Genomic DNA, 15,069 nt, shown 5'->3' on the forward strand with positions numbered 1-15,069 from the left:
CCAAGTCAGTTTTGTAATTAAAGAGGCACTAAAAACAAAACAAAACAAAACATACAAAATAAAACCACCCTAGGTATCCAACTCCACATCTTCTTTCCATCTCTTTCTATCCACAAACTTGAAAAGAAAAGGGAGATTTTTGTGCAGAGGATATTTCTATTCCCAGCTGCAGAACCAACAATTTTTTCATTGTTTAATTCGCATGCATGCAAATTTAGGGATTGTGCAAGCATTGGCAGTAGATGCTCTGGACGTTGTTCCCACCGCTGAACGATTTAGGTGGCTAGGTTTTGCAGAGGTTGGCAATCCCTTCCAAGACTGCTCGATCTAGGCCAGGACTTGAGGCAGACCTGCGTGGTGCTATTAGAAAGCATAGGTTGTGTGCAGTTAGCCTGGGAGCTGGAGAGCAGCTAGCTGCAGTCCTGCCTGTGTCCAGTGGCTTTAATAAAGACTCCCATTTATATTCATTACTGCAACCAAGTCCTGTCTCTAATCTATCGCAAGGGACACTACAGATATATTATTCCTTTGTAGTCTCAAAATACTCAGATGGTTTTTAACCTTATTAAATATAAAACCTTTAAATGTGCTTCTGAAGCAAAACTTTTAGCAGTAAGCTACCCCAAAAAGTGCAAGATTTACAAAGCAGATTTACAGCTGTGTAGTAAGGTAAGTAACATTTTTTTCAGCATATTGTTTGCCAAAATTAGAGGAAATTCCCTACTTCAACTGCACAGGGAGCATTAGCAACATCTACTGTGCTTGTAAAACAAGTTGTTAGTGCTCTAACAAGGAAGACAGCAAAGTGTTAATCCACCTAGATGATTTTCTATCAGTTGCTGCATTTCAGGAAATAATAAAACTTTGCTTGAATTACAGAATGCACCAAAGTCCTCAGCATTTCAGGTAAGGGAATAAAATTGGTCGTAACCTCCCAGAAACAGTACCTTCATTTTCTAATAGAACCAACAGCCCAAGTCTTTTAAAATATTGAAAGCACAATCATGTGTATACTTGTGCCCCATGCAACTGTCCTTGCTTCTAAGTGTGCAGGTCCCACCTCAGTATATACAAATAAAGGAGCTGATGCCAGTAAGGATCAGCCCAAATGATTCAGATATACCCTGGCACATGATACAGTACACATGGCACTTCCTTTCACATGATATAAGGCATATAGTTGAAAAAGCTACAGGTAGCGATGAATCTAAAATTGGAAGAAGACAGAACCGTCTAGCCATACTATAATTTTTATTTATTTATTTATTTATTTATTTATTTATTTATTCAGAAAATGATGTCAATAATCATTAGATGAATAAGACCCAATGTGATGGAAATATATTGATATCAGTTTTTTTGCTAAATTGTCTAATAACCAGGAAAAACTTTTTGGTTACAGAGAGGAAATACTGCATAGACTGTATGTTGTTTTTAACATATAGTAAAGAGGATGATAATGCAGACGTTTGTTCATTTTTCTCCTACATTTTGGAGCCACATGTTTTCAGTCAAGTTTTGGAGATATTTTCTGAGCTAAGTGTATTTTTTACTATTAGTTTAGATACAGCCAGCTGGAAACTAAGAAAGAGGGTAACTGCCTTAAACCATTTCTGCACTTTCAGTACTTCTTTTTTACAGTATTAGTAAAAGTAAAATTCTATGAGATAATATAGAAGTAGAAGCCAATCAATGGAGAAAGAAAAATGGCCTTAGAAATACCAGTGTTATCATCTCAGAAGTCATTCCTCTCTTCATATTCTAGGCAAAACCAATTCTACAGCGGAGACTTCTCCGAGCACCTGGATCTAGGGAAGGATATGTATTTTCTGGCAATTTGGCTGAATATACCAGTGGAAAAATGAGTAAATCTGCTCTGTGAAATCTGGCAGCTAGACACAACAGGAAAGCAAAATTATCTGTCTCTAGGCAGACTGGTACACAATATGGTTGAGGGATATATTTTCCATAGACAGAGAAAGCAAAAGTTGGATAAGTGTTTTCCTCCACCTGCCTGCTTTTATCAATAGTGTTCAAAGCGACCAGGAGACATTTCAAAATTAGCTGTAAATGTGCTTCTGCAGCCATTCCCACCTGTTTTAGATACAGATTCTTAAAAGGGCCCATACTGCTATTGTGTCATGGAACACACCACCTAACCGTCCAGTGCTACATACAACAATGGCTTTGGTCTCATCAGTGATACTTTCCACATATCAGTGACCAGCAATTCCAGGGAGAAAAGTTTTCCATAAATTCATAATGATTTATAATTGAATCCATTCAAATTGCATTATATTTGTAAAATTTATACTAAATGGAGATTTAGTAAGTACACTACATACCAATATTCAAATTAGTTTATAATATGCGTTTATATATATATATGAAATGTTTACATAAAATCATTTATAGAAACTTTGCAATTAGGTCCACAATTCTTTTGAGGACTTTTTATGTCTCTAAATAAATTTAGATCTTTAAATTATATTCCAACCTATAAGCTATTAAGTCTGTATTACTTGAGAGAGAATCTTTCTTGTAAATATGTATTGCCATAAAAGCAATCGATACCATTCCTAAAGTCTGGTCTTGTCAAATACTTTAAAGAAGGAAGTCTCAGGGTGCATTTGGAAACTTGGCACTTTCAGAAAGAAGATTGTGAAGGCACAAAGCAATGGAGCATCAGGCTCTTGGTCTGGTTGCAGGTGATATCCCAAACATATGAGTGGTAGACCTGCTTTGTTAGATTACACAGTGGTTAATCAGAGGAAAGCCCAGACTGATTCATGTGTAACTTGCACAAAGTCCACGAGCACGTCCAGCTGACTGCAAGTTGAACTGACCTCCAGAAGAGAAGGAGGGCTGTGTGTCTCCACTGCTTGTCCCCAGGCACAGCTGAGGCTGGTCCTGACTTTCTCCACCCAGGGAGGCCATGTGCCCGAAACCCCAAAGATCCAGGCTCCACTGTGGGGATTCCCACTGCAGCCAGCCCCAGGGACACCAGTCCCCATCTTCTTTCCTGTGTGGAAACTTAGGAAGAAGGGTTGGAATATTTCTGAGGAATTCTGCCAGATAATCATGTATCTACATTTTCTGCTCACTCAAGGGGAGCAGTGGTAACCAACGTACTAAAAGTCTTCAAATGCTGACAAATACAATTTATCTTTGAAGGCTGCCAGCAATTCTGTGGTAGTAAATCCCATTTGCAATCAAAGGGTGAGTCATTAGCCTTGACATTTGAGAAATGGAGATTACTATGAATTTATGAAAAAGGTTCCCTAAAATGTTTCCTTAGCAACTGCTGCTGAGGAGCCTGGGGCATCTCTCATGTCCCTAGGCTCAGAGAAGCTGGCAGCGGTGGAGCAGACGTTTTCCTATCCCCTTGCTGTACGTAGTGCTAAGTGTTCATGATCCCTTTCCACTCGAGTCTTGTCTAAGAGAAGAAAAATTGTGTTTTCTTCAGTTATCTTTACTGAGCTGGCTTAATGCAACTGAAACTACTGCAATGAACATAGTGCAAAATACAGGAGGTTGAATTGTAGCCTACACAGTGCTATGGGCAGTTTTGCCAGTCCCAAAAATAAAAAAAAGTAATGTGACAGCTTGTTGCCACCATACTGAGCATAAAAATTGATTTTTAAAAGGGTTTATGTTAAAAAAAAAAAGAAAAAAAATCCTAATTTTCCATTTGTCTTCTGTTTCTGAAATGCTTTAAGTCCTCTACTCAACCTTTTCATTGCAAGCATAAGCATGAAACATTTCCTTTTATGATAAGAAGATGGAGTGATGAAGACCTTCCACCTTTAGAGAAACCACATAATATTGCTCAACCTGCAGTGAAATCAAAACCATTGGCAATATTGTGTATATTATAACTCAGGCTGCTAAATTAACTCAAAGCAGTTAATTTGATTGAGAAAAATACTTTTCTCCTAGTTTAAAGAAGATCCTTGTCTGGCTGCAACATCAGCAAAGAACGATGAGAGACCTCAAGGTGAGAAGGAAGAGAAGGAATGAGGGCACATGGCGGCTTCTTCAAATGGAATTTTGGTTGGAGGCAACAGACACTGGGTGTTGCACAGAAGGAGGAATTTCTTAAGTGCACTATAACAACTTCTGAGTTTTGCCTCGGTCAGGTAGGCTAATAAAGCAGAGACTAACCCCAGGAGAAGCTGGACAATTGCAGTCATGGAGTCATACTATCATCTCATAATATGGATATATATATATAATAATATAATAAAGAGCATAAGGTTTCTTCTAGACCTAGGGAAGAGGTCTCAGTGCAGAAATGTGCAGCCACCTGCCTAGCACTCCTATACACTCTCTTTTGGTTGTATTAAACATATTACACAAGATTCTAATCTTCTGCCACCAGAAACCAAGATTCCATTTACATGATATCCTGGGCTGGTAATACCTCATGATTTTTGCTTATATGTAATTTTTCCCCCCAGATTTTCCAAATTCACTCCAAATCTAGATAGTACAATTAAAGCACCTACTAGCTTCTAAGGGAAAGCTACTACTGCTGGCATAACCCACAATGTAAATATGGACATAAATCATACACCCAGTTCTCAGCAATTTTAAAAGAATACAGAATATTTGCAGGGGAGTGGTTCCATTCTTTGTATTTTTTTTTTTTTAATAAAAAATAAAGAATTAAATTTTTTTCAAATGAAAAGAAACCTTTCTTTCTTTTTTCCTCTATGAAATGATACAGTCTTCCTCTTTCCATTGCTCCTATGCTATATATCCAAGGAGAATGGCCTGTCATTCCGCAAACTCTGTATTTTACAGAGTCAACGTTGCTATTCGTTTCTTGCAACTGCAGCCAATCTTAGCTGCCAGCTGAAACATGATGTTGAAACAGAGAAGCAGTCTTCAAGAAATACAAGCTCTTAAACCATGAATGGCTTTGTGGATCAAAAATGCCATTTTGAATTACACCTGGAAATGGAGTGGAGAGCAGCAAAGTCTCTGGAGCACGGGCACAACTGTGGGGAGGAGGAGCAGTACCAGGGCAGGCAGTCCCATCCTTGCCTGCCAAGTATTTTGCAGGTCTGCTCTGAGCACATCAGTTATGATTAGGAGCAGCTGCAAGCTCAGCCCAGTGCAGCGCTCCCAATGCATTCCAGATGATGAATATGATGCAGACTTACTGGAAGAAAAATATATTTCTGGGGAGAAAAACAATTACTTCTCAAAGCTAGAAAATGGAGCTGAACAGACGCTACATGGGCATAAGATAGAACAGAACTTTCGGGCAATGGCTTTAACTTCTAATAAATCTCCCACCTGGAAAGACTTTTTGCAGACTGAGTTTGGATGTCTCAGACACTAAATATTTCCAAAGTTACATAAAGTTGAAAAATTATGCATTCACTCTTGATTTCTCTCTAAAGGGACAGATACTTTGTTTTGTTGTATCCTCCCAATTTTACGATGAGCAGAAAGGTGCCTTTGCTGCTCCAAACAACATGTGGGTTGTTTCACAGAAGTTGTGCAAAAAGGCTTAGAAACACCACTTGATGCAGTGGGTTTCATTGGTTGAGTCTTCAGAGGGGACTTGAAGGAAATTTGCAAAAACATGTCAAAAGTTAAGTGGTGAAAATCAGCTTAAATGCCTAATTTTAATTTTGTTTGTGCTCTTTGTTGTTTCATTGTGGGGAGAGGGAAGAAGCTGTCTTTTTCTCCCTGTCTTTTCATTTTGCTGGGGAGAAAATGGATGTTGGTGAAAAGAAGAGAGCTCTGACAGGGACTGGGAAGAGGTTGTTTATTCTGTTTTGTTTTCTTTAGAAAGGGGCAACTCTTCTAAAACTGGTGATGATCCAGTTAAAGGGGGACTTTGGGGAAGGGGGAGAAGAGAAAAGAAAACTAATAATCAGCCTCTAAATGACAAGTTTCCTCTTGAACAAAAGAGCAACAGGAGGCAGTGCAGGCGGGGGGTCTGTGCCCAGGGGTAACTCGCCAAAACAATGGCTGGAGAATGTGCAGCTTTTGCCACTCCAGGATCTACTGCCCCAGTGCGTTCACTGGTGAGCTGGAAGGATCAAACCCGATCCAAGGCTGGGCAATGTGTTGATGCCACTTCTGGAGTCCTCCAAGAAAGAGGAAATGATTGAGTGTGGCAAACAAGAAAAGAAGGACTGCAGGAGAATCTGGCTCTGAATGACAGGTATGAATAGCCCCAACCACTTCAGCAGAGCCTCTAGCAAAGGGGCTAGAGTTGGGCCTCAAAGAGATTTTAATTAAAGATAGAGACTGCTCAATAATATCTGTGCTTCTCTTGCTCTTGGTTAACTGTCTGTTGGGAGCCACCATCAGTGCCAGATAACAGAAATGAGATGATTTTAAACTATTACAAGTGTTCACACAGAAGTTCATTCTGGTTTAGACTAAATTGGTTTTAATTTAAATTCATGTAACTTCTGTGTAGACGAGGCCTATGGCTTTCCATTTTGCAGCAATGGTGAATTTATAGCATGTGTGCTCCAAATGGACTATCATGCAAATTCCCTTGGCATTTACTCGAAGTCCAGTTCCAGCTGTCGGTGGAGATGGAGGAGCAGAATGGAGCACTCACATGGCCTCCCGTGTAATGCAGATTGGATCTATTGTCAGTCAGATGGACTGGTGGTGTGGGAGCAGTCTGAAGCCAGTTCTTTCACTGCATGGTGTGTAAAGCAATGAGGCAGACAAAAGCTGGATTTAAATTAGGGAATATTTCTGCCAAATTTAATTCTCTGAAGCATAGAAATAAAACATTTAATTTATCTGGCAATGTTTATTCTGTGCACAATGTTCTAGCTAATCATAAAAGAAAAGCTATGTGTGAACATTATCTAGAAACTTCATCATATTCAGAGGAGATAAGAGTATGATTCTGCTGCAGTCTCTGAAAAAGTATTTGACTGTGAAAGTGGATACAGTTTGGCAAGAAAACAAGACAAGAAAAAAATAAAAATTTATTTTTCATTATGTAGGAATTAACAATCACTGTAAATTCTTATCTGTCACACAGGCTCCATTTTGAAAATTCTCAGTGTCCTCAAGATCCTGCTCAATGACCAGTGACTCCCACTTTGACTCTGCTGCATTTTCAATGGGAGGCAAGATCTGAATGGCTGGAAAATGCATATGCGGCTCATGCAGCAATGGCATGTGCATGAAAATAGTAAAATTTGTTGCCTGTGCACAGTGGGTATCTATGCCGATAAATAACTCTCCTCACATGTGTATTGCCTATTTGAAGATTTGAATCATCAATTACCTTGACAGAAACAGAAGACAGTATTAAAAATAATCCAAAGAAGTAACACTACACAATTTTTAATTACAAATGACTGAAACAGCAAGTATCAGCTAATGTGAATGAAAACAGAGTTGTGTAATCCAAAGAAGAATATCAAGAATAACAACTCTGCAACTATATTTGGAAAAATAAACAACACTTTCCTTTTTACATAACAAATGTGGTGTGGGTAGTGAAAAATAACATTTAAAAAATGCTGTAACATGTTTTTATTTCTACTAGTTCAAAACAGCATTTGCTTCCTGAAATTAAATGGAATCCAGTTGAGGTTCTGTCCTTTCAGAGACTAGTCTGGAACAAGGTAATGCATTAATGACTACCCTATTGATATTGTAATTTTTCTAGTATACATAGAAATTCTCATATTGCAAGTTGCTGGGGCCCTTGATATTTCACAAATTGGGGATCATTAAGAATGTTTCCATGCCAGAGCTATACTAATTGTGACTGTGTTGATGACATCCACCATTCTACTTAAATTGAAAATCGCTGCTTACTAAAGAAGTTGGACTCAGCTTAAGTCCTTGGTGACTGATTTGATTAGTCCATTTGAGTGAGAATAGGGCAACACAGGGGCTATGTTAATGGAACTTAAACAATAGGCCATCACTAATCAGAGACCTCAAGGTTGAAGTGAGGTTAATTGTTATGCGGGTGGTATTTGAAAAGAAGTGTTGACTGGTGTAATGCACTATGGGACTGTAGTATTTGAACATGCAGCCCTAAGGCCAGAGGTTTTGTTTAGTTTCCCAATGAAATTTAAAGCTACATTATGTACACCTCTAAACAACAGCCTATACACTACTGCCTTTTGATACATCACAAGAGCAACTACTAATTGATAACAGAAATGAGCCCCCAGGCACAACATTCAGATCCAAATCTGGTACTGGATTTCAATCCCTTTCTAAAGTTGGTGAGGTGGGAATTGATTGAGTTTTGATTAAGCCCTTCATGAAATGCACATACAAGATTCAAATGACTCCTTCCTGCCCCTGAAAGTTTAGGAAATTGCGAACTCAGAGTTTCAGTTTAGTCCTGTGGTGCACATTTGGTGGAAACATATGAACCGACAGCTACAACATCTTCATGGAAAAACATTTTGGCATAATTATGGAGAACTGTTATTGATACCACTATTCAGACATGGACTTATATCTCAACATAAGCGCCAGGAGTTTTTAGCTAGCTTTCTAAGGAAGCGCAGCTTATATAAAAGTATCAGTGTTTTTGTCCGTCCAGAAATTGTGAACCTGTAGGGAAAGAAGTCTCAAACTTCCTATATTCTTTGTGAAAATAGCCTTGTAGAGGACAGAGAGTCTTAGTGATTCATCTGAGAGGGAGGCCGCAGACTTGGCAGACGTTGCATGTAATATATACCTCACATTATCTTACAATCCAGTGTTATAGAAACAGAAGTTGTAGACCAGACCAATACGTGCTTCGGCTCCTTACAACTCCATTTCATGTGGTTTAGAGTATTTATTTTTAATTAAGTAGAGTTTGGACCTCTAGGTTGTATGTCGCCACTGCACATGGGATGTAAAACATGCTGAAAGGAATGTATTAGTTGTGCACTGGAAAACTTGCTAATGGTGCAGCCTCCTTCTGGTTTAGACACGAGTACCACTTTCATGCTGAAGCTCGGCTTTAGACTTCGTTTCCTCCAAAGGAATCTGTTTGGCAACCATCGACTGGTGAATGAAGCTTCTCTGTTGTGAATGCTTCCAAGGAAATGAATTAGATGAGGAAGAAAAACATCAAAACTGGGGGCAAGGCAGAGGGAAAAAACTCTGAAACCCCTCAGTAAGAAATTTAACTGTTTCCTCCAAAATGTGGAAAAAGAATGACAAAGACAAGGAGAGAAAAGAAGAGCTGGTATAGTTAGGAATAAGGGACTTTCTGACCCCTTCTCTCTTTTCATATCAATCAGTTTTTTTTTTGTTTTTTTTTTTTTTTTAGGATTGCTGCACAAATCCGGTCAGGAAGCCCGATTTTCCATTTCTGTGCATGTACCGCGGTACAGGAGGAGGGGTGAGGAGAACGTGCTGGCACACATAAAAATCTAGTATGAGCATGGGAAACATAAGGACGTTTTAACACAATCACATATGGAATTTACAAGGTCCTAAGTCATGAATAAGCGCCTTATTCACAGGAAGCCAATATTTTGATGTATTCCCATGGCAGAAACAAAGTGATGGGCAAGAAATGGATAGGCACATAATACACACTCCAGTTGTCTTTTGCAGTCAGTGCCTTTCCCTAAAAGGAATCCTTTCTCTATTTTCATTTCTTCTGTCTAAATAATCAGGCCTCCCAAGCATACGCAGTGTTAGCAAAGTCTTTCCAATCTGTTCAGAAGTATTACTGGGTGCTGTGGATAGAGCAGCTGGAGGCCTTACTCAGCTGGAAAACCAGCAACTCAAAATATTTTAGCATAGTATCCCACATAACAAATGACTACTTAAATAAAGTTTAATTGCAGCCCCTAGGGAAGGATAGAGGAAGGGTCAAACTGCTCGACACATGTGCTTTGTTCTTTGTAACAAAAGCCTTCAAGTGTAAGTAAATGAACTTTGAAAAATAAAATGAAATTGTGTTTTGATGTTTTGAGTATCTACTATATGGGAGCAGAGCCACACAACAGGAAGCAAAGAGCAAGGAAAAAAAACCCAAACCAAAGCAAACCAGTTTAGTGCATATTGCACCATATTAATTTCCTTCAAAAATCCCAGCAGTGTGCAAACTACCTGCTCATATTATACTCTAGGCAAATTCAGGGCTCAGGGTTGACCTGGTGAGGATTTGTTTATTTGCCTATAACTGCAGCTATTGCTACATTTCCAAAAATTCACTTGTTTTGGGTAGTGCTTGTGAGCCCCACACTTCCATCAGGACAGACTGCGTTCAGGCACAGAAATAGGGTCATAGCCTCAAAGAGCTGAATATGCAGAAAGGAGAACAGCAACAGAGAGGTGGTTGCAGACAGTGGTTTTCTCACTGAGGATCCACTTCAGCCAAGCACATCCTACCAGAGAATTGTCCCATTGAAGTCAAATCAGAGGATTCTCAAGTTCAGATGAGCTTGCAAAGTGCAAGGGATATTTCTCTCCACTGTGTGGAAGGTCTTTGTTCCTGAAAAACAAAAAAAAGTGTAAAGCTGAATCTTTTGCCTCCTGAAAATGCTAGATCCTACCATTCTCCGTAACGTGGGTGGTAAGAGAAGTGAGGAGGAAATGCATGTGGCAGAACAGAGTTTGTGGTAGCTGGTTCTCATTGACATAAAATCTTTCAGGTCCATGTTTTGGTTGCAAAACAACCCTTCCTTGTGATTCACACAATATCGAGATGACTCTGTCTTCGGTCTGCTGTGTTACTTAGTAGCTGTGATTTGTCACTAAATATCATTAGTGATGGAGTTTGCTTCACACCTTCTGACTCTGCCCACAGGTCACTGACTTGATTTACAATCATGGAGTGATTCAGGAGGACTCAGAGGAACTTGATTATCTGATCAAGTGCCACTAATTGAGCAGCTATGGAGATGCCAGTTACATCTGTTTGGAAAGTATTCTGAATTCCAGCCCCACTGTTTATGCAATTCCACTCCTTTGGCTCTAAGATGTATAAAAACAAGTGTTATCCATGGCAACTAATGGAATAAATAGACTTGCTTTCCTTGGAACTGAGAACTTTCTCACTCTGTAACACACAACAGCCTGAATGCTGTAGCCCGAATTCAGAAACCCCTGTGTTTCTGAAGATGTTCCTATGGCTACCCATTATAGCATTTCCTTATTTTAAGTGTAAAATTTAGTTTCTAGGTATCTGTCCCAGGACTCTCACTGGTGTTCCCCGCAATGAATGAGGTACTACCCATCCACCATTGCTGTTCGCTATGTCTGTGTACATTGTAGCCCACATAGAATCGTTCTTTAATCTCACTCATCTTTTAGAGCTGTGGATACCCATGTCTTTGCCAGTGAATGCCCTTGGAACTATTAATTTGCTATCTAGATCAATTTCATTACACTGAGTACTCCAGCTCAGCCAAGACTCCCACAGGATTCAGTAGGAGCGCTGATAGTGCTGAAAAACTACACAGCTTGCTTGGCCCACGTGCTTGTGCCAGGAAGAATTACAAGAGAAGCATGATATTTAACAACAGGAAAGAGGAATGCTATTGAATGTAGGGTCCATTCCAAAAGCAGGAGTCCTCTTTCTACTTTCCTTTCTTCTGTGAAAACTTCAAAATAGATTCATTAAATGTTCCAGGCATCAGAAGTTTATTTAACAGTTTGCTTTAATTTGGGATAAGAAAAACTTTCAGGAGAGTTACATCTTCTTAAAAATAACAGTAATCATTCTGATTCACAGCAGAGCTCTCTATTTCCTCATCACACCATTGATCAGGACTTTGATTAACTGTCCAATGCCAGTAAAAGCTTTCAGATATTTTATGTAATTAAATATATGAATTAATCTCTCTGAATCCAGATACAGTTTGTGAGGTTGATTTCAGCTAAGTCACCTTATTTTTATAAAACAAGCAACACAAAACCAGGAATGAAATAGATTTTAGTTGTTGAACTGTATTTGCTGTTACTATCTTCTGCTTGATCTGTCTGTGTTTCCAGGTAGTACAAAACCCCTCACACTACAGTAAGTAAACTGAAAAATAATAATAATAAAAAAAGCAAAAACCAAACCCACAAAACTACCGAGTGCACTCAATGTGATGACTTAGTTTTTTTTTTTTTTTTCAAATCAGCCTTCAAAGATATGGTTTATATCCCAAAATTGCAATCTGTAATCTAAACAAACCTTTCCCTGAGGTGAAGTAAACTTGCACCGGACAGCAGACATTGCTAAACATGCCAGCTTGCCTGCTATATGGCCAAAGTGTTTATTCAACAGAAGCTTGGACGACAGCCACCACATCAATGTCACAGCCTCTCAGCACATGCGAAGAAAATACATGTGATACATAGCAAATTAGGTGTCCTGCTCTAGAAGGAATGGAATGGGATTGATTTGCCACTTTTAGCAATGCTCTTTTACTGTCAGCTTGCCTTTGAGAAAAGCATTAAAGATTCTTGTCACAGATGTTTCTTTCATAAACTGTTGTGGGAGAATGACATTCTGCAAAAATGGTTTACTACTCTGCTTTCTTCTCCCGGGAAAACAAAGTGCGCTAGTCAGCCTAGCCAAATGGGCTCAAGGAACGCTCTTCAGTTATACCACAATAGCATTAAGGATCATGACATTTACAGAGCTGATCTTAGAAGCTCTCTTGGCTAATGTACAGTGTAGAGGTATTTATCCAAAGTGTGTGCCATTGATTTTTTTTTTTGTTTTGCATTAGTTCAGTGGGGTAAAACTGGCCAGTTGGGTGTTCAAAACAGAGAAGATAAAAAGGACTGAGCTTACACACCATGTATTAAGTGAATGATTCACACTGCATTTGAGTAATTAATCACCTTTAAACAAAAAAAAAAAAAAGAGAGAGAGAAAGAGGGAAATCTATTACAGTAGCTAACATAGGAAGCCTCATTTGATTTTATTCTAAGTTGCTGGGTTTCATAAAATGTAGCCATGGGATGAAATCTCTTTTTAGATCACAGGATGAGTCTTTGATCAAGGAAGCATATTTTTAATTGTTTACATCTAGCTGAGAGATCTGGGGGATGGGAAAAACAATGAATCTATTATTTTTAGGTCATAAACTTTACTTGAAAACATTTTGAGAATGCAAATTTCCTTACTAAAAGTCAAAAGGTTTTGTATGAGTATTTGCTCTGCTGTAAAAAAGAGTTACTATAGCAACAGCAACATCATATAGAATCTATGACTTGCAAAGCACGTTCTGGAGAAAACACGTTACCCACGTCACATTAATTTTCATACTTTATATAATGTTAAACAAGCAAAACAATCCTATAATATCCAGATTTTTCTCTTTGCAATATTTATTTTAAAACAATATATATATATTTTTCCAGACATAGTCAGATATTTGCAAAATATTTTAAAATTAGAAAAAGACTTTGGTGTTTCAAATGCACCTTGTGGTCCTCCATACAGCTTTCTGAGTTCCTAAACTAATTCTTCCTAAAGATAACTACTACTACAGAAACGTGAAATATATTCTAAGTTTACTGTGATTAGGAGCAAGATAATAAGTGCTTTGCAGAAAGGACCAGCTCTCCGTGTCTGAGCAGCCTCAGCACAAACCTCGGCATGCAATGCAGGATCCTGTGCTGTCCAGAAACAATGCTGCTGGGGAGGCTCCTGGTGCTGGAGCGTGTGCACAGGGAGAGAGCAGGCAGAGATTTGTTTTGCCTAGGGCAGTCTGAAATAAGTTCATCGTCATCTGTGTCAAAGTTCATGAGGCTTGCTATATAAAGAAATGTTTTCTAAAATAGGAGTGTTTGTGGCTGTAGAGGGCATGTTTTGTTTTGGGAAACAGAAAACAAAGCTGTAGTAACTGCAGCAGATATGCAGGTGAGCAGTTAGAGGTGGGGTGTTAAGCAACCACCTGGTGTTATATAGACACATGATGAGTTGATGAGACTCCTTTTTGCCAGTAGGACAGCCAGGACAGTCTAGCATGCATCTACTCAAAACAATGGTGAAGAAAAGGTGATTCAAGATTTACAAAACTGGAAATTTAGTGGAAATTACTCTTTCCCTGCCCCACCAGGTAGGAAATCCCAAAGGAGCCTTACTGTACTCCTGATTCCAGCACTGTACGGGACTCCATGACCAGCTTCCTCAAGGACAACCTTTCTTCCTACAAGCTGATGTAGTTTGTTTTGTTTCTAAAGGTGCTGCCTGGTGTCCTAGAAATAGGACACTAATAAAAAGATTTTATTTAATTTGAAGCTGTGACCATGTGGTCCTGTCATTAGGAACACAGTTATACTGCAAATATATGTTTTAGTTTCTAAGCTGGCTTGATTCCCAGATTGCAATGTGGTAAGACTTTTGATCTGAGTTATTAATCAAATGACAAGAATTTCATGCAAGGTTTGCTTATATAGAAGGTCCATGTAATCTATATCTTTCTTTTCTACACTATTAATGTATTCAGGGCTGCTTTTTTTCCCCCTCCATTTAAATGTCAGCAAGTCTGATTAAGTATAAGCAAGAAATTAGTGTTCCTTCTTCAGTAGTATCTCAGCACAGAGGGGACTTTCCAGAGGAGACAGTGTCATCACTTTTAGACAGACTGTTCCCCAAAACCAGCATTACTGGACTTCTGTGGCAGCTCAAGACTGACTTTCTAACTGGGGGAATGATAATTTCCTGGCTGTAGTCCACAAAATATACCCTTGGCCAAAGAATTCCCCAGTTCCACAGTCTGAAAATCACTCTATAACCACTCATGAAATAGTTTCAGTGCATGTTGACATAGCTCCTAGGGAGGAACAGCAAACAATAGCCTGTATCCTCCCCATGCCTGCACTGGGGGAGAAAGAGCAAAATGAGAGTGTTCATTACTCATGACAAGCACGCATGAGATAGCAGCTGACAGTATCTGACAAGCTGCAATCACAAGTACCCGAAAGCACATCGATTGGGCCCTGCGTGACTTTGCCATGGGAGGACGGACACCACCACTCGCTCCCCAGAGAGCTGGGTGTACCTAGCATTGCACGTGGCAATGTGCTACCCCTGCGCCGAGCGCCTCTGGCTGGCTTTTACCCATCACTGTAGCATGTGTTATGGAACATTTAATAAAA

At 39.2% G+C, this 15,069-nt stretch overlaps 1 long non-coding RNA gene across 2 annotated transcripts; it reads left to right on the forward strand.

Moving 5' to 3' along the window:
- The first annotated feature begins 5,618 nt into the window (after positions 1–5,618).
- On the forward strand, positions 5,619–11,611 carry LOC308199777. 2 transcript variants are annotated; one of them, XR_013954939.1, is made up of 3 exons: positions 5,619–6,184; positions 7,031–7,622; positions 9,284–11,611. It is a non-coding gene; the product is annotated as an uncharacterized lncRNA (long non-coding RNA). The 2 variants fall into 2 exon arrangements; XR_013954938.1 differs by having other exon boundaries at positions 7,031–11,611.
- The last annotated feature ends 3,458 nt before the right edge of the window (positions 11,612–15,069 follow it).

Source organism: Anser brachyrhynchus, assembly GCF_964034855.1.
Source record: "Anser brachyrhynchus genome assembly, chromosome: 9".
Lineage (NCBI taxonomy): Eukaryota > Metazoa > Chordata > Aves > Anseriformes > Anatidae > Anser > Anser brachyrhynchus.